This window comes from Gracilinanus agilis, chromosome 4 (assembly GCF_016433145.1).
Source record: "Gracilinanus agilis isolate LMUSP501 chromosome 4, AgileGrace, whole genome shotgun sequence".
Classification (NCBI taxonomy): Eukaryota; Metazoa; Chordata; class Mammalia; order Didelphimorphia; family Didelphidae; genus Gracilinanus; species Gracilinanus agilis.
The window spans coordinates 53,684,118-53,703,270 of record NC_058133.1 but is presented as its reverse complement, the minus strand read 5'-3'; the positions used below and the strand labels follow the sequence as shown (position 1 = coordinate 53,703,270).

The window sequence follows — 19,153 nt, the reverse complement described above, 5'->3', positions numbered from 1 at the left end:
ACTGCCTGTTCCTTTTCTCTTCTAATCGGTATCAGCTCCATCGGTGTGGCAGGAGTAACTCAGAAGGAGCTTAGTTTGGCCCAGAGTCCTGGAAGAATGGAGGCTGACACAATCAAAGAGGAGTCTTGCTCTCCTGGATGTGCTCAACCACGAGAGAAAGAAACGATCTTGAAATTCTTCAAATTCTTTTTCCTTTCTTTATTCTACAGCATGTGCAACTGCACATCCAAACTCAGTGGGTGTAAGGGAGTGGACTTCCTGACTCACTGCACAAACTCCAAGACCCTGGGACCCTCTTTCTTCAGTTATCATCCCTATGCAGATGACTCTCAGATACTTATATAGATAGCACTAATCTCTTTGCTGAGGTCTAGGATCTCATCTCCAACTATGTGTTAGCCATCCTCAAAGAAGTCTCAGAGACATTTTAATTTCACCACGTACAAAACTGATCTCATGGTCTCCCTCCTCACACTCTCCCCTTTTTCTTTTTTTTTTCTTTAAAAAAAAATTTTTTTTAAACCCTTAACTTCTGTGTATAGGCCCATGGGTGGAAGAGTGGTAAGGGTGGGCAATGGGGATCAAGTGACTTGCCCAGGGTCACACAGCTGGGAAGTGTCTGAGGCCAGATTTGACCCTTTTTCTAACTGTAGAGGATACCACCAATTTCCTAGGCAACCAGTCAAGTAACCCAGGTGTCATCCTAGACTCTTCACTCTTCCCTCAACCCAATCCCCCTCCCCACAACCAAATTTGTTTAGTAGTGGGCCTCTCCTTTCATCAAGTCTTTCTCCACTCCATTCCAATTTCTTCTTTGCTGGCAAACTGATCCTCCTAAAGCTCAAGTCTGATCATGTCCCTGTCCTATTCATTCAATAAACCCCAGTGGTTCCCTGCTGCCTCCTGGATCAAATATACAGTCCTGCCTTTTAAAGACTTATAATTCAGCTCCTTTCAACTTTTTCAGACTTCTTACTCCTCACTCCCTTACATATGCCCTGAGATATAGTACCACACTGGCTTCTTTGTTCTTCCTTTCAGTAAGATATTCCATTTCTGTACTCATATCTTTTTCCTGAATGTCTCCCGTGCCTGGAACTCTCTGCTTCTTCATCTCTGCCTCCTAGGGACCCTGGCTTCCCTCAAATCTCAGTTGATTGATGTCCAATCTTTTGCAAGAAGCCTTTCTCAAGTCCCCATTAATAATAAAAGTCTTCATTCTGAGAATTCCCTTTATTTATTGTGTATGTGAATTGTTTGTACACAGTTATTTGCAGAGTCTCTCCCATCAGACCATCTGCTATTTTTTTCTCTCTCTCTCCCCCCCCCCCACCCCAATCTGTTATTTGAGAGCAAGAATTCTCTCTGTGTGATTTGTTTTGCTTTCCTTTGTATTTAGGGGGTTTAGCACAGTGCCTGGTACATAGTAGGTGCTTTATGAAATATCAGTTGATGAATTCCTGACTCTGCCCAAACTACCATTTTCATCATCTCATGATCAGAAAAGGAAAGCATTGTTTCAGAACTGGGACATCTTTAACACACTTGGTAGCTTCTCACCTATGGATATCCTTGATAACTAGGGAAGCTTCTTAGGTACTCTTTAAATGAAATCAGACATTGGAACTCCCTATCCCCCAAGATTTTATTGGGGTATTTGAATCAAATCAAACTGAATCATCTTTCTGATAGCTCCTCCAGCCAATAGCCAGAAAAAGGAAGATTTAGGCTTACTAGAGACCATTAAAACTTCCAGATTGCCTAAAAGTCTTCTTCAAACCTATCTCCACCACTAATCTCCCTCCATACCCCCCATCTCTCCCTGTTCCCTTCACATTTCTATATACACTCTTATCTTTTCTTTCCACCTTTCTAGGCTGCACACCAAGATTAAATAGTTCTAAAGTGTATCATAAGGTGTGCTTAATGCCTTCTCTACCTTTTTCTTTACTCCTTTGTCATAAAGTCAGTCATTTCTTTTCAAGTCCCAGACTTAACTTACTGAACCCTGCACTACCATCACCCTTAACTCCCTCTTTTGATGAAGACTGCAGCCTCTTTCCCAAATGGATACCCTTTTCCCCCCTCCCTCCCCAACTCTTAGTGAAGGATCTTGAAGCATATTATGGAAAACAGACCACTGGAACAATTACAAATTAGAGATATGGGCTCTCAGTTAATATCCCATTGCTGTCCCAAAATCTTTTTATTCCTTTAGGATTGTCCCTCTATGAGGGGCTTCACTACTACTGTGCCAGACCTTCTCTTCTCTCCTCAGACTTCCTGCACCATCTGCAGCAACTTTTCCCCTTATAAGACCTCATATCCTACTTTTCATTCACATGAACTTTACATTCTTGCATTTAGCACCAATTTATTCTACTACACCACTTTATATCTCAAAACATTTCTTCTTCCTTCTCCTGGCTTCCCCCATTCTCTTTTCCTTTGCTTCTTTCTCTGATAGGAAAAGTGAGTTCCCCCAACAAAACTCTTCTCTTGATTGAATCTTCTATTTTTTGGAAGTTTGTCTCCTTTATCCTCAACCTTTCTTCATGCACTGACTCATTCCTGCACCCACAGACATTTAAGCTTCTTTTCCCCCAGGCCCTTCACCAAACTTTGGAGCCACTCCATATTTCCCTTTTATAGCCAAACCCCTAGATAGGGTCGTCTTGGCTAGTTGCCTCTATTTCCTTACCTTCCATTCACTTCAGAATTTACTGTCTATCTGGGTCTATACTCTACCATTTAACTGATCTTACCTTCTCTGGGACAACCAGATATATTATTTAAAGAATTTCTTCAGCAATGTTTTATTTTTCCCAATTACATGTAAAAGCCATTTTTAGCATTTGTTTTCTGATATTTTGAGTTCCAAATTCTCTCCCTTCCTTCCCTCTTCGATAAGATAGTAAGCAATTTGATACAGGTAATATATGTGCTCTCAAATAAAACATTTCCATATTCAACTTGTTGTGGAAGAAGTCACATGTTAAGCAAAAAAAACCCCATCAAGAACATAAAGTGGAAAATGGTATCAGTTCTTACTATGGAGATGGATAGCCTCGTTCATCACGAGTCCTTTGGGACTATCTTGGATCATTGTATTGCTGAGAATAGCAAAATCATTCACAGTTGTTCATGGGTTAGTATTTATGTTACTTCATACACTGTTCTCCTGGTTCTCCTCACTTCATTCTACATCAGTTCTGGTATAAATCTTTTCCAGGTTTTTCTGAAATCCTCCTGGTCATCCTTATAGTAAAATAGTATTTTATTATAATAACATACCACAATTTATTCAACCCTTCCCCAAGTGATGGACATCCCCTCAATTTCCAGTTCTTTGCCACCACAAAAAGAGCTGCTGTAAATATTTTTGTACAAATAAGTACTTTTTACCTTAAAAAAATCTTTTTGGAACTCAGAACTAGAAGTGGTATTGCTGGATCAAAGGGTAGTCACAGTTTTATAGTCCTTTGGGCATAATTCCAAAGTGATCTCTAGGATGGTTGGATCAGTGTCCAACTCCATTGACACTGCATTAGTATCCCAATTTTCCTATATTCCCTCCAATATTTTTCATTTTTCTTTCTTTTTGTCATATTAACCAATCTGATAGGTATTCTACTTGCATTTCTCTAATCAATAGTGATTTGGAACATTTTTTCATGTGACTATAGATATTTTTTTCTTCATCTGAAAATTGTCTGTTAATATCCTTCTACCATTTATGATTGAGAAATGAATTGTATTCTTATATATTTGACTCAGGTCTCTATATATTTGAGGAATGAGGCTTTGTCACATACTTGGTATAAATCCTACCTCCTCCCAATTTCCTGTGTTACTTCTACTCTTGGTTACATTCATTTTTAAGTGCAACATATTTTTAATTTAATGTAATTACATTATTCATTTTATCTATTGTAATGCTCTCTATCTTTTGTTTGGTCATAAGTTCTTCTCTTATCTATAGATCTGATAGGTAAAGTATTCCATGATCCCTGACAACCATATTTCTTAACTGCTCAATCAGTTGATAGCTTTTTCTTTATTCTACCTCTGTGAGAATGTTTCTGCATATAGTATTTTCTACTACTTCCTTCTTACACATGTTCTCCTTCATTACCTTTTGGAGCCCTGTGATCTATTTATGTCCTTATTTTTTATTCTCTAACTCTCTCTGTCTTTGTCTCTCTCAGTCTTTCTCTTTCTCAAACTGTCTTTGTCATTCTCAAAGACTCTGTATCTGTCCATCTATCTGTACCTCTCTGTCTTTCTCATTCTAAGTCTCTGTCTCTTTTTGTCTCTTTGTCTTTATGTCTCTCAGTCTGTCCATATGTCTGGATATATATCTATCTTCTATCTCCTCATTCCTCTCTCTGTTTCTCCCTTTTTTGACTACTGATCTGATTGGTCCTTTGCTAGGTCAATTTTTTTTCTTTACAAAAAATTAAATTAAATTCATTTTCTCTCCTCCTCAAACCATTCCCTATTAAAAAGAAAAAGAAAACTCTTATATTGGATATGTCAAGCAAATAAAAAAAACTGCATTCTTCATGCCTGAAAAGCTTCCCCTTATTCTGCACTTTGAAACCATTATTACAATGCCTGAAATATAATAGATTCTTAAAAAATGCTTGTTGGCTGGCTATCTGTAAGTATTTATCATCCTTCATCATTGTCTCCTGGAATCATGGTTGGTCATTTCATTGATCAGAGTTCTTAAATATTTCAAAATTAGTTTCCTTCCTTATTTTCTATTTTTCAGGGTTGACTATTCTTTAAGTAATATTTTTTCTTAACCAATTATATGTGAAAACGATTTTTAAAATTTGTTTTCCAACATTTTGAATTCCAAATTCTCTTCCTCCCTCCCTTATACCTCCTCAAGGCAGTAAGAAATTTAATATAGGTAACATATGTGCAAACTTACAAAACATTTCCCCATATTAATCATATTGTGGAAGAAGATATGAATTAAAACAACAATAACAACAAACCACCTCTTTGGCTTTCTGTGAGGAAACCTCCTGCTGTCTTACCCAGATGCCACCTGCATTACACTGTACTCCTTTCCTATCCCAGGGAGACAGAGGTTTCCTGAAGACCTTCCAAGTTATCTTGGGCAGAAAAATTTTTTCACCTCTCCTTTTTTGGTTTTGCCACTCCAGAATTCATTTTGAGGTTTTTAAAAATGGTTGTTTTGAGGCCATTTTGGGAGAGCTCAGGGAGTTTGTGCCTTATTCTGTCATTTTAGCTCCACACCCTACTATTATCTTTTTTTAAGATTAAATTAAATTAAATTTTATTTTATTTTCATGAATACCTTCCTTCTTTCCCTCTCATCATCTCCACCTCATTGAGACAGCAAGGAAAACAACACCCTTTAAACAAACTTGTATAGTAAAGCAAAACAAATATTTTTAAAAAAAAATCCAATCTCCATTCTGAGTCCATTACTTTTCTAACTGGAAATGGGTAGCATGTTTCATTATGAGTCTTCTATAATTGTGATTGGTTGATCAGAAGAGCTAAACCTTTCAAAGTAATTTGTCTTTAGGGCATTTTTGTTATTGTATAAATTGTTCTCTTGGTTTAGATCACTTCACTTTGCAGCAGATGATTCAAGTCTTTGGAGTATGGCTGGATAAATTATGCTATATGAATGAGATAGAATATTATTGCTCCAGAAGAAATGATGGAAAGAACAATTTCAGAAAAAAAAAAACCCAACCCAACAACAACAACAACAACAACAACAACAACTTGGAAAGACTTGTATCATCTGTTGCAAAGTGAAATGAGCTCAGACCTGCCAGCTTTTTGGTTGGGGAGTGGGGATGGGAAGGGAGGAGAATGGACCAAAAACTGATCTCTTGTGTTGTGGATCAAAGCCAACAACAGCTCCAGAATGAGCCCCATGGCCTCTGGGGATTGCCCTTGCCCCATCTCTTGACGCCCCTGGTGCTTTACCACAGTCCCATATGGTTCTGCCCATCCATTCTTGTCCCTCCTCTTCACCCAACTCCAAAGTTCTCTCATTTTAAAAATATAATTTTATTTCCACCCCAATTACATGTAAAATCAATTTTTAACAGTTGTTTTTTTTAATGTAATTCCAAAGGCTCTCACCCCCATGCCCTTTCCCTGAAACAAGCAATCTAACACAGATTATACATGTGCAATCATGTAAAACATTTCTGATTTAGTCATTTTGTTGAAGAAAATTTCAAAAAATAACTTTAAAAACTCCCCCCAAAACCTTTAAAAAGCAAAAAAGACTATGCTTGAGTCTGCATTCAGACCCTATTAGTTCTTTCCATGACATTTTTCATGATGAATTCTTTAGGATTGCTTTGGATCATTTGTGTTGCTGATAATAGCTAAATCATTCACAATTGTTCATCTTTAATTACTATTTTTACTTTGTGCAATGTTTCCAGAGTTATATTAAGCCCATTTTCTGGCCAGTTGTGTTCACAGTTGAAGAAACTTTGGTGTCTGGAGTTGAGGCAGCAGCGGGAAGAATGGAGTTGCGTGGTGAGTGTAAAAAAGTGACACTCTCCCCGTCGGGGAATTGAACCCCGGTCTCCCGCGTGACAGGCGGGGATACTCACCACTATACTAACGAGGAAGGTGGTAAACGCTTTCGAGATGTTGGTTACATGCCACCTATAGGCGAGGGCAAGTGCACTCAGGAATTAGCCAATGCGGTGAACTCTTTGGTTCCCCTAACTGAGGTGCCTGGCGTGAGACAGACCTCTGAGGCTCTGGGCCTTTCCCAGCTAGAGCAGGAGCAGTGTGAGCAGCTCAAAGGCTTTCCCCTGCTGACGTAGGGCACCGAGCTCTGGCTCTGGGCGCTATGCTTGCTTTTTGGTCTGGAGACGACGGATTGGGCAACTGGGAAAGCAAGCGAGCTCTGGGAGCTTGGGCTTAGAGGAGGGCCACTTCCTGGGCGACTGCAAGCTTCCTGAAAGACTGCATTTGGCAAGAAGTTGGGGGAAGTGCTGGGGGTGACACAACAGCCTGATTTCCCAGTGGCCTCCTTTGAGACTGGAGAGACTTTGGGGCCCGGAGTTAAGCCGACAGCTAGGAAAGGAGCAGGTTTGGATTGCAGGTGAAAAAAAAAATGTTAACATCCTCCCCGTCGGGGAATTGAACCCCGGTCTCCCGCGTGACAGGCGGGGATACTCACCACTATACTAACGAGGAAGTTAGTCGCTGTCTCTTCTCAATACTATGTCTGGTTTCAACATAAGGACAGTTACAGACACATCCCTTTCGGTTGTCACTCTGGTCTGGGGACTCCACAGCTCCGACTTGTTCCATTTTCTCCAAGACTTACAGCCTTTCCCTCAGTTAGAGACTGATTCCTACAAGAAGAAATTCTGCCACTTTAGCTTGTGAGTTACTGCGCTAGTCCGGGTTTGTGCTCCTTCCTCCTCAGGATAACACCTCCAAGTGCATAAAATGAAATGTGATAAGTTTACAATGAAACTAATGGTATTTAAACAGAGCTATCCATATGCTCATAAAAAATAAGCCACGTTCACGATACTCTCTTAGAAAGTTGGCCATATTCTCGATGAAGAGGGAGCCTTTGTGGGGGGTGGGGAGGTTAAATGGAAGACTGGAGAGCAGAAGGAGGGGATGTGGTAGGAGGAGGCGGAGGGGGGGGGAACAAGGCGGCGAGTGGGGAGATGTGTGGAGAAAGGGCGCTGCGAAGAGGGAGCTGAGCCTGGAGGTTGGTGGTCGTTGGGCTGGTGGATGGTGGGGCGAGACTACAGAACAACTGACTGCTCAGGGACTGCATCGGTCGCTTCTTTGAGCCAGTCGCTTCCTTCTCACCTAATTTTCACTCCTACTGCAGTGTTCATTTGGTCCCTGTCCAGTGCCAACTCAGTCCTTGCCGTCTCTTACTTTGGGGATGCTTATAAGGCGAAGTTGGATTTTCTCAGCGTGAAATCAGGCTAGATCTCTTGGCTTCTTGGAGCTTCTAGCCTGAATTCCCTTGCTTGGAGCAACTCCGTCTGATGCTTAGCTGTCAGCTCTTTTCTTCCTGTTGTCTCTCAGGGTCCGGGGAAACAATGTTCACTACCAGCAGGTGCTGGGGACCCTCGTGCTGGAAAGAGGTCCGCCCTGTAATGACTGGTCTTGGTGTCGAGCTGCCTGTATTCCATAAATACTCTGGGTGAGGATGGAGGCAGGGGTAGGGATTCGGGAATGAGGAGGAAAAGGTCAGAGGAGCTGCAGTGCGGAAAGCTAGAGGTGCAGGAAAAGTGGAATCCGGAGAGGCTGGTTTGTTGAGGTGCTTTGCACCGGGTAGGAAAATGTTTGTATCTACCTGCAGAGGCGGGCAGGAAGGCGCGTTACTCATATTTGTTATTTGGGTAGTTCTGGACAGGGGGACTTTTTTAGACTCCGGACTGTTTTTGCCTCTCGTTGTTCCCTTGTTATCGGAGGGCCAAGCCAGCTAGAGAGAGTGATTTCCCCAGCCCCAGACTCCACGGACACAGTTCACCCAATTCACCGGCCTTTGTGGGCCCAGCTTCAGCATGCGTGCTTGCCTAAGAAGATTGTGTGGTGGAACAGTGGCCCATTTGAGGATCAAGTATTTTTCCAGAGGATAGATTGGAAGAGAAATGCACTTTTGGGTAGCTTCTGATACTTACCTATAGACCAATTATAATTATTTTTATTATGAGATTTATTATTATTTTATTATAAGATTTTCCTGGAGGAGGTGATGTAGCAGGAGTAGGAGGAAAACGAGAAGGAAGAAGACAAGAAAGAGAAGGGAAAGAGTGAAAGGGAGAAGGAAAAGGAGAATGGAGGAGGAAGATGAAAAGGAAGAAGAGGGAAGTTTAGGAGAGAGGAGGGGGAGGCAATCAAGAAGGATGGCAAAAAATTGTGGGTTGGAGTGAACAGATGTTTCCAATTTTGAATGCTGGATGTGGCCTGCCAAAGTCTCTATACATGTAGTCAGAGATTTGCTAACAGGTGAAATTTGTCTTGCATGGGTGATTCAGGGGTACAATTCTTGCCTTCCGCTGGGGAGGCCTGGGTTGATTCCAGGCCCATTCAGTACTGACTACAGCAAGAGACTCTACAGCATTAGTCTGCCCCTGCCCTAATTTTGGACAATTTTTCACCTGAGGCTTCAATCTTCCAGAAGGGCTTCCACAGTTATGACGACCATCATCCCTACATTCCCAAGCCAATGTTTCCCAAACCCTCCCATTTCCATTCAGGGGTAAGGAATCCCTTGGCTCTTGAGTATTATACAACTGGGAAAGACCTCCTTTTATTCCAGGTATGGAAAGGATAAGAAATCACTAACAAATATTATTATTTAAAACACAACTAATATTTTATTTTTTTCCTCATTGACTTGAAAAAAGCTTTTAACCATTTAAAAAGTTTAAACCAAATTCTCAATCTCTTTTCCTTCCCTACACCCTTCTCTAAGACCACAAGTAATCTGATATAGATTTTATATGTGTGGCAGTGTAAAACATCTTTTCCTATTAGTCCTTTTGTGAAAGAGAAGTTGAACAAAAAAAGTGAAGAAATAAATCCAAATATAGTATGTCTCAGTATGCATTCAGACTCCATCAGTTCTTTCTCTGGAGACCGATAGCATTTTCCACCATGAATCCCTGAGGATTTTCATGGCTCCCTGTATTTCTAGGAATAGCTAAATCATCCATAAAAATTCACATAATATTGCTGTTACTGTGTACAATGTTCTCCTGGTTCTGCTCATTTCACTTTGCATCAGGTCATGTAGATGTTTCCAGGCTTTTCTTAAATGATCCTTCACATAATTTCTTGTAGTACAGCAATATTCCATCACAATCATATAGCACACCTTAGTCAGCCATTTCCCAATAAACACACATCCCCTCAGTTTCCAGTTCTTCATGTCACCACAAAAATAGCTGCTATAATTTAAAAGCATATGATTTCTAATGCATTGCTGGTGGAGTTGTGAATTGATCCAACCATTCTGGAAGGCAATTTGGAACTATGCTCAAAGGGCTTTAAAAGACTGCCTGCTCTTTGACCTAGCCATACCACTGTTGGGTTTGTACCCCAAAGAGATAATAAGGAAAAATACTCATAGTCCCACTCTTTGTAGTGGCAAAAAACTGGAAAATAAGGAGGTGTCCCTCAATTGGGGAATGGCTGAATAAATTGTGGTATCTGATGGTGAAGGAATACTATTGTGCTGAAAGGAATGATGAACTGGGGGATTTCAAGGTGAACTGGAAAGACTTCCAGGAATCAATGCAGAGTGAAAGGAGCAGAACCAGGAGAACATTGTGCATAGAGACTGATACACTGTGGCACAATAAAACTTAATGTACTTTTCTACTAGCAGCAATGCAATGATATAGGACAATCCAGAGAAACTTATGAGAAAGAAGGATATCCATAGTCAGAGAAAGAACTGTGGGAGCAGAAACACAGAAAAGATCACTTTATTGCAAATATGAATAACATGGAAATGGGTTTTGAGCAATGATACATATAAAACCTGGTGGAATTGCTCCTTGCTTGGGGCAGGGAAGGGGAGAAGAACATGAATCATGTAACTGTAGAAAAATATTCTAAATTAATTAATCAATAAAAAATTTTAAAAATTAAAAAACAAGTTCTCAGACACTGGCCAGAAATTGATAGGAATGCTGTTGTGGGAATTCTTTTGGGTATGTTTTGTACTAGATGTTGACAAAAGTCCCTAACAACTCTAATTTTGTGGATATAAAGCCCTTCTCATGCAGTCAGTTCAGTGTTTGATAATGAGCCATTTAATATTTATTAGATATATTGTCCTCAACCAGGTAATAAGATCCTTGAGGACAGGCCTCAATTCTAATGCTTTTGTACCTGAGCATATTTCCAAGTCTATAGCAATGGAGAGTAATAATGCTTCAAATCCAGTTTCAGTCATCATCTTGGGAAGTAGCTCTGGTTGAGATGCAGCTTAGCAACTATTCCTACAAGTGCCACAGCCAAAGGCTCCCAAAGATCCAGAAAGGGAAGTCCTTGTCCCTAAAATCTGGCACTGTCAAATAGCTCAGCACCAGAAACTGTTATGATTTTATTGTGGAACTGAGTTTAAACAAAAGGAATTGCCATCTGCTTGGCCATTGTACCCTATGAGACCTTTCCATCTTACTTATATCAGAAATCTTCCATTTCATATTGCCTTCCTTCATTACAAAGAGAGGTCCTTGAAATCATGTACTTTTTCTTTTTTCTTTCATTTTACTTTTTCTGTTTGTATCCCCAGTGCTCTGCATGAATTAAATGCTTATACATGCTTCAGTAATTTAAAAAAAAAAAAAGAAAGCATACAATTTTCCCCTTGTTTATTTGGGCATATATTTTGAGGTTTTGGTTTTACAGGATTAGTTACTCACAAAAATGAACAATATAGAAATACTCTTTGCCTGATAATAAATGTACAGCCCAGTTTGAATTGCTTGTCATCTCCCAGAGTGGGGAGGGAAGAAGGGAGAGAGACAATTTGGATCTTATAACTTCAGACAACTTATTACATGTAATTGGTAAAAATATAAATAAAAATTTAAAAAGTGGAGAGGTAATCGAGTATAAAAATATTACATGTTCTTTCAGATTCGAACACTGTGTTATTAGTTTTACATAACTTTTCCTTTGTTACTAGAGACGTCTCATATGAGTAAGTAATCTCTAAATATTTATAAAGACAAAACTAATAAAATTTTAAAAATAAATAGTGAGAAGTAAAAAAAATAGCTCGTATAAGTATTTTTGTAGTAATAGGTCCTTTCTCCTAAAAAAAAAAAAATCTCTTTGGAATACTTAACCCAATAGTGGTGTTGCTGTATCGAAGGACAAAAGTTATTCTTGCCCATCCTTTTACTGCTTCACTTTCATGTTTGTCAATCGAAAGGTTTGGGCTAACTGAACTTCAAAACTTGAAACTGACGTTGTTCTACTCTGCTTCCCTTCCCATTGGGAACTTGGCAAAACACCCCAGCGGAAATGAACTTGCTACTCTTGTTTGGGTTGCTGATCAGCATGGGTAGGAGAGTGTAAAAGTGGAATTCCCTGACCGGGAATCGAACCCGGGCCGCGGCGGTGAGAGCGCCGAATCCTAACCACTAGACCACCAGGGAACATGAGTTTACTTCTCTCACTTCCTCTCTCTGTACACAGTGGCCATCTACATTGTTCCGGTGTTCCACTGAATCTATTTCTGGCCTCTCGTACCTCCATATTCACTACCAATCAAATCCGCATATCCTGCTGCTCCTCTCCCACACCGACCCATTTCCTTAAAAGCTATCACCTCCTAGTCTGCTCTGAACAAAGAACCTACATAAGCATTCGAACCCCAAACTCCCATCCCTATCTTTCCAGGACCCCAGCCTCTTCTTATTCCATCTTGAGCCAAGGCCAGTTGACCGCACCTTTCAGATTCCCTTTGGCTCTCGCCACTTCTGCCAGGGAAGCCGCTGCCTCTGCCCCAGCTCAGTTACATCTCACTCAGTTGGTTTTCGTCCCAGGCCTTCGACCGCTGACTTCCCAGGCCACCCTACCGTAGCCCCCAATCCGCAGTCAAACGTGGATCAGGCAGCGAGACTGAGGAAAAGAGGTTTCCGCATATATCCCACAAACAGTCCAGCTCAAGCCCACCAGCTTTCGGTTGGGTTCGTTGGGAATGGGCCAAGACTGGGTTTCTTGGGTTGTGAACCAAAGCCAACGACGGTTCCAGAATTAGCCTGCGGCCTGTCAGTTGGATTGCCACAACTCATCTCCCACGTGCCCTACCCGAATCTTCTATGTATGGTCCTTGCCCACACACTCGCAGCTCTTCCCTTGTCCCTGCCACGAAGTTCCCTTGAGGCCACTTTCGGGTAAGGTTGCGTCGGAGCACTTTTTCTTTTGAGTGGCATTGCTTGTTATGGGACTGTAGGCTGCGTGCCACTTGTAGGCAAGAGCGCGTGCATTCATGCCAGTGAGTAAGCCCCTTGGACCCAGAAACTGAGGCGCCCCGGCCGGAGACAGGTTCCTGGGGCGCTGGGCTTAGGCAACCGCCGTCCCTCTCCAGCTAGAGCAGGCTAGCTGTGCGCAGCTCAACGGGCTTCCCCTGCTGAGGTTGGACACTGAATCTTGGCTCTGTGCTGTGGCTTGCTTTTTTGTATAGAGACTACGAAATGGCCAACGGGAACCAAGCAGCCTGTTCCTAGGAATGCCCGGCCCTTGGGCACCTGGGGTTGGGGGACGGTCGGCTCGTGGGAGACTGGGGATGGCGAGCGGGAGTTTGAGCAAGGTGCCAGGGGTAAGCTTCCTAAAGGACTGCGTTTGGCATAGACTTTGAGAAAGTGCTACGAGTGACATTGAGTGGCCTAGCGCTCTAACGGCATCTTTTGCGTTTGGAGAGACTTCGGAGGCCTGAGTAGCGGAGGCAGTCAGGAGAGAGAAATGAGCTTGGATAGGGAATGCAAAAAGAAGCCGCTCTCCCCGTCGGGGAATTGAACCCCGGTCTCCCGCGTGACAGGCGGGGATACTCACCACTATACTAACGAGGAAGGTGCTAAGAAAGGTCTTTTCAATCGCATGTCTGGCTCCCAACACACACTGGGCCTCTACACCTCCAATCCCGGAGCTTGACAAACTGCAAAAGGCCCTTTCTCCCTCACCGTAACAAACCACTTTCCCTCTCTCCTTTTACTCCTCCCGCCACCTTCGCAGCTATCCCTACCTTCTGTCCCGGGCCCTACAGCCTTTCCCGCAATTAAAAGAGATTGATTCCCACAAGAAGAAATCCTGCAACTTAGCATGAGTTACTGCGTGTGTCTGGGTTTGTGTTTGACACTTTGGAAGTCTCCAGCAGCCTATGGACTCTTCAGGATTTAAAGTGCATAAAATGAAATGTAATACGTTTCCAACGAAACGATTGGCATTTAAACAGAGCTATAGACATGCTTAAAACAATTAACCACGTTCAGGGATACCAGGGGAAAATCCTCCTCCTTTCACGAGGCTTTTTCTAGAAAGCTGACGGTTACTCTCAATAAAGAGGGAGCCTCTGGGGAGGTGAAATGGAGGACTGGAGAGCAGAAGGAGAGGATAAGGCCGGAGGAGGAGGGGGACAACGGCGGCGAGGGGAGAGATTTATCTGAGAAAGGGCGCTGCGGTGAGCGAGCTGAATCTGGAAGTTGGTTGGTGATGGACTGGTGGGTGGTGGGATGAATTGAGATGTCGGATCAACTGATTGTTCGGGGACCGCATCGGCGTCTCCTTTGAGTTGGTCTCTTCCCTCCTAGCCAATTTTCCTTCTGTTATAATGCTCATCTGTTCCCTGTCAGGTGCCAAACCCATTCTTACTTCTAGTCCTCTACTCTTTTTGGAATGCTCTCCCCCAGCACTCTCTCCCTGAATGGAAATCCTCTCTGAACTTTGCCTCACAGGGGCTCATAGTAGACAAGATGCTTGCACACACCCATCCCCCTGTGTCCCCTGGTCACAGCTAGCCCGGTGCTCCCCAGAGGCCCTCCTGCTTTGGGAATGTGTACCAGACAAATTTGGATTTTCTTACAGGAATTTGGACGCAGCGTGACATAAAGTCTCCATTTCTTGGCTTCTGAGAACCTCTAGCCTGGCACTTCCTCCACTGACGCCTAGGGGTCAGCCTCCGCTTCCTTCCTCCCGGTCTCTGCCCCAGTTTGGCGGAAACCATTGTTTCCTTCCCGCAGACGCTCGAGACTTTAGTTTGTTGGAAAGAGGTAGGCCTTAGAAAGAATGTCCTCGGGAGTGAGGTGTGTGTGTTCCTCAAAGAGAAAGAGGAAGTAATCTTGGACACAGTTAGGGAGGGTCCGGGGAGCGGGAGGCTCGCGAGGGGTCGGCTCAGATAACGGTGGTTTGTTGCGGTGGAGGTCTCAGCTCCATCGGAGGGTGTTTGTTGAGAGACGGGCGGCAAAAGCTTGTAACGTGTGCAGAAGGATTGCTTTGGATAGGTGGGCTGTGTTAGCGCGGGTGCCAGGATGAGAAGTTCGAGCAGATGGAAGAATCCACAGTTCGTGTTGGGACTTAGGTTACCAGAGTGCAGCGAGAGGGGTCCTTCGCAGCTCAGTCAGGATGGCCGAGTGGTCTAAGGCGCTGCGTTCAGGTCGCAGTCTCCCCTGGAGGCGTGGGTTCGAATCCCACTTCTGACAGCTCTCTTTTTTTACCTCCCACGGTTCCCTGGCTACCTGAACACACCAGGAAGATCTAAGAACTATCTCAGGACTTGATGCCACTGATGCCGACCCCTTCTCTCTATTCGCTGACTATCTTAGGCGGAGCTTCTGAGAGTATGCCTGTAGCTGAAAAGTGTCCGCCGTAACAGTGACCCATCTGAGGACCAAAATGGGCTTTTGCCGGAGAGTATGTTGCAAGGGAAGCGCACACATGGACAGCGGGCCTTTCGAACCTCCTCGACAATATAACCTCAGACACACTTATCCTTTAGCTCAATCATAAGGCCTTCCCGGAGGAGGTGGTGTAGTAGCAATAGAAGGGGAGCAGAAAGGTGTAAGTGAAGAGGAAAAAGAAAGAGGTCGAAGAGGAGGAGGGGAGAATGAGGAGGATGCAGAAGGAGAAAAAGAGGGAGTAGTCAGTAAGAGGAGAAAGATGAAAAGGAAGACGGGGGAAATTTAAGAGGGAGAAGGAAGAAGTCATGAAGAAAGAGGACAAAGTTTTCTTCCTACGTTAAGGTGAGAACATGTACTATCAAATTTTGAGCTCAGTCCAGGACCTACGAGAAACTCCGTGTGTTCACAGAAACCAGAGACAGAACTGAGCAAACTTAGTAGTTCTTTGCATGGGTGGTTCAGTGGTAGAATTCTCGCCTGCCACGCGGGAGGCCCGGGTTCGATTCCCGGCCCATGCAACGGCGGTCTTCTAGCATAAACACTCTCTTCTCAAGTATGTGGCTGACCCTTAACATCTTTTGGTCAGGCAGCTCCTTACAAGATTCTTGTATCTCTAGGAAAGAGCACCACGAACAACATCCTCATCTTTTGCCCCCCAGACCTTGCCATCCTCCCCTTTCTCCCTCGCAGAGATCAGAGATGACCTGTCTTTACTGCCTTGGACGTAGGGGGAAACCCTCCTTTAAGGACATCTAGAGGACAAGGTTTCTGATAAAAGTTCTTCTTGCTGGCTGAATTCTGCTTTGTCTTCCGCTGTGGGCCCTTACCCCTGCCTTGCCTAACTCCGTCCTTCTATCACCATTTTGTCAGACTGGACTGGAATTTACTCTGCTTTCCTTATCCACTAGGTACTTGGCTAGCGCTCAGAGCAGACGAAGCAATTGTGAATGACAGCACGAAGTGGGACCATTTGCAGCTGCACTGAACTTTAGGTTGCTAAGACTGCATAAAAGCAATCTTTCCTGACAGAGAATCGAAGCTCGACCACTGCGGTGAAAACGCGCTAGACCACCGCGAAGAATAAGACCTTCTCTTGCCCCTACCCCTTTCTCCCTCAGTTGGCTTGTAAGAAATCCACTTCTACTTATCACTGATCTTTATGCCAATTAAATAGATTTCAGGAGTGAGTTATTACAAGGAGACAATGTTGATGTTAAAATCGATCGTTATTGATTTGGCCTTTTGTTTCGGGGAGTTTATGTTTACATTTGTTTTCTTGGTGAGTTGAATCCTTCTCAAAAGTAGTTCATTGTAAACCCTCTAAATAGTTTCGTCTACAACCTGATTTATGTAACTGATAATTACGTTATGGGGTGAGGGATAACCTAATAAGATTCGGTTTATAGGTAAGTGGATTCAAGGAGGAAGTGGGCACTTCCCAAATCAAAAAAGGGAAAATTGTAACGAATTGAGAGGATTAGGACAGCAAGTGATTAATTGTGGGAATTAGTGAACCACAATCCACCTTGGAACTTAAATCTGGAGCTAGCTTAGTTTCCTTTCTATAAGAGTTAAAACTCTTATCTTGTGAGAAAAGTTTATTTAACGATGGGAATTAGGAGAAAGTCATTTGTATTGTTTGAACCTAGCCTGAATGATCGGGAAAGTGGACTTGCTGATTAGAGGGACCTTAACCTACTTTAAGGAAATCCTCCCCTTCCCCCCCAACTCTGCTACTTTCCTTCCAGAACCAGTTTTTGAGTCAAATAACTCTTTCAGAAATCATAGGTAACACTTTTAGATATTGTCTTAACTCTTTAACTCCTTTTTCTACTTTTGTTTTGTTTTTAACAAGTTTTTTTTGAAAGATACCTTTTATCTAAGGATTTCTTCCCCCCCCCCCCATTTCATTTTACATATTTTGGTAAAATGAAGACTTACCAAAAAAAAAAAAACAACACAAACATTCTGCATCTTCCCATAAAATATTATTGTCCCTTAGATTTATGGATTAATTTCCTAATGCCCTAAAGGGCTTCCAAATTTCAAAATAATAATTACATAGGGAAAATTGATGATCTTTCCCTACCAAGTCTCCATTAGTACATAAACCAGATATTCTTATTATCTGTTATTAAGTTATTTATTCATTTGATAACATTTACTGAATCCCTATTGTGTTCGTAGCATTATTGCAGAACAGACACTATTTGTTACTTAAAAACTGATCCTATAAATTGTAAGCCAAAGTTACAATTTTGATGCACTGAAAGTAAATTAGTAGAAAGGAAAGATTGATACTGCTTCCAACGGTCTTCCAAGGATCTAGCAGAGACTTCCCTACAGGATGCTGCTGTCTCCTGGTACACTTCCCTAAGGGCAAGCAGAACTCTTGAAACCCTAGGGAGAGCTTATGAATTAGCCTTTGGTCTTCAGCCTGAGCCCCATTTCCCAGACCATGGAAACTGGGCCCAGAAACCGGCATCTGGAGGTGACTGACCTCCTAAGACTCCAGACATGGGCTTAAATGGCACCCCTGACCACAAAATAGTTACTTTTGGGGAGAGTTTCTCTGATTATTGTGTGTTTTTCTTTCCTCCTTTGCTGCCTGTTCTTGATATATTGCTGGGAGATCCTTGACTGCTGTTCTGTGGACATGTTTTTTTTTAGAAATTGTGTTTCAACAAAATATGTCACCTGGTACCTGGGTGGGCTCTATGGCCACCTTGGCCAAAAGAGGGGAGCATCAAAATAGTCTTTAAAAGAATGTCTGTTTCCATAAGCCAACTTTCTATGTAGATGCCCTGGACATAGAATCAGCCTGTTTGCAGTAAAGAGCAAATCAAGAGCCTGCAGTGAGCCAGAAGTCTTATTTACTCCCAGCTGCCTTCACTATGTTTGCTGGCTGACCTTGCTGAGCTGTACATCACAAATTCTGCTCAAACCAACCTGGTGGTTGACTGTTGTTAACCAAACATCTTGAAATATCCCGCTTGTGTGATCCACCTGTTTTTGGAAGAAACTGACCATTCTTCACCCCCACCTCTTCCCCAAATCACTTCTCATGATCCGTAGGCTTAAATCACCCTGAGACTCTTAGGTTGAGAGCCCTGTTGTACTAGTCCTTTGGTTCCTCTGACAATTTCTCTTTTAATGATTTCTTTGTTTCTTCTAACTCAAGGACTCCTCTTTATATGAAGGCTAGGTTTTCTCAGTTGACACATTCACTCTCCTGGATGCAATTAAAGGAGAAAGAATCCCTCCTCCTCCAAATTGTCTTACTTTTCTTCATTATGGAGAGGGTGTGACTACAAACTAAACTCTCTGGGGGAGGGGGGGGCATTGTGAAGAGATTAGGCAACACTCACTGTCCTGTCTCATATTACAAGCCCTCAAGACCAGTACCCTCTTCAGGCAAGTTTCATTCACGTGGAGATGTCTTTTAGATTTTCTTATGCAGCACTTGTCTCCACCCTAACCTCCAGTATCTTAGCTCCAAATAGCCTATTGAACATTTTCTAAGATGTCCCACAAACATCCTAAACTCACCGTACTCCAAACTGATCTCATTATCTCTCCCCTTTCCCTAATCTTAGAAGATATCGCCACTGTCCCAGATTCCCAGTTTGACAACGGAGGTACCATTCTAGACTTTTCACTTTCTCTTACTCCAATAATTATGGAATCTAATCGTTCCTACCTTCCTAACATTTCTCTGACATGCTTCCTTTTCT

General features: G+C 42.6%; 6 non-coding genes across 6 annotated transcripts; 2 read left to right on the top strand and 4 right to left on the bottom strand.

Annotated features, from left to right (window-relative positions):
• Window positions 1-6,571: 6,571 nt before the first annotated feature.
• On the bottom strand, window positions 6,572-6,643 carry TRNAD-GUC. Its single transcript has one exon. It is a non-coding gene; the product is annotated as a tRNA-Asp (tRNA).
• Window positions 6,644-7,149: 506 nt separating this feature from the next.
• Window positions 7,150-7,221, bottom strand: TRNAD-GUC. Its single transcript has one exon. It is a non-coding gene; the product is annotated as a tRNA-Asp (tRNA).
• Window positions 7,222-12,107: 4,886 nt separating this feature from the next.
• Window positions 12,108-12,179, bottom strand: TRNAE-CUC. The gene has a single exon. It is a non-coding gene; the product is annotated as a tRNA-Glu (tRNA).
• A 1,344-nt stretch (window positions 12,180-13,523) lies between these two features.
• TRNAD-GUC lies at window positions 13,524-13,595 on the bottom strand. The gene has a single exon. It is a non-coding gene; the product is annotated as a tRNA-Asp (tRNA).
• Window positions 13,596-15,138: 1,543 nt separating this feature from the next.
• Window positions 15,139-15,221, top strand: TRNAL-CAG. Its single transcript has one exon. It is a non-coding gene; the product is annotated as a tRNA-Leu (tRNA).
• Window positions 15,222-15,866: 645 nt separating this feature from the next.
• On the top strand, window positions 15,867-15,937 carry TRNAG-GCC. The gene has a single exon. It is a non-coding gene; the product is annotated as a tRNA-Gly (tRNA).
• Window positions 15,938-19,153: the final 3,216 nt, after the last annotated feature.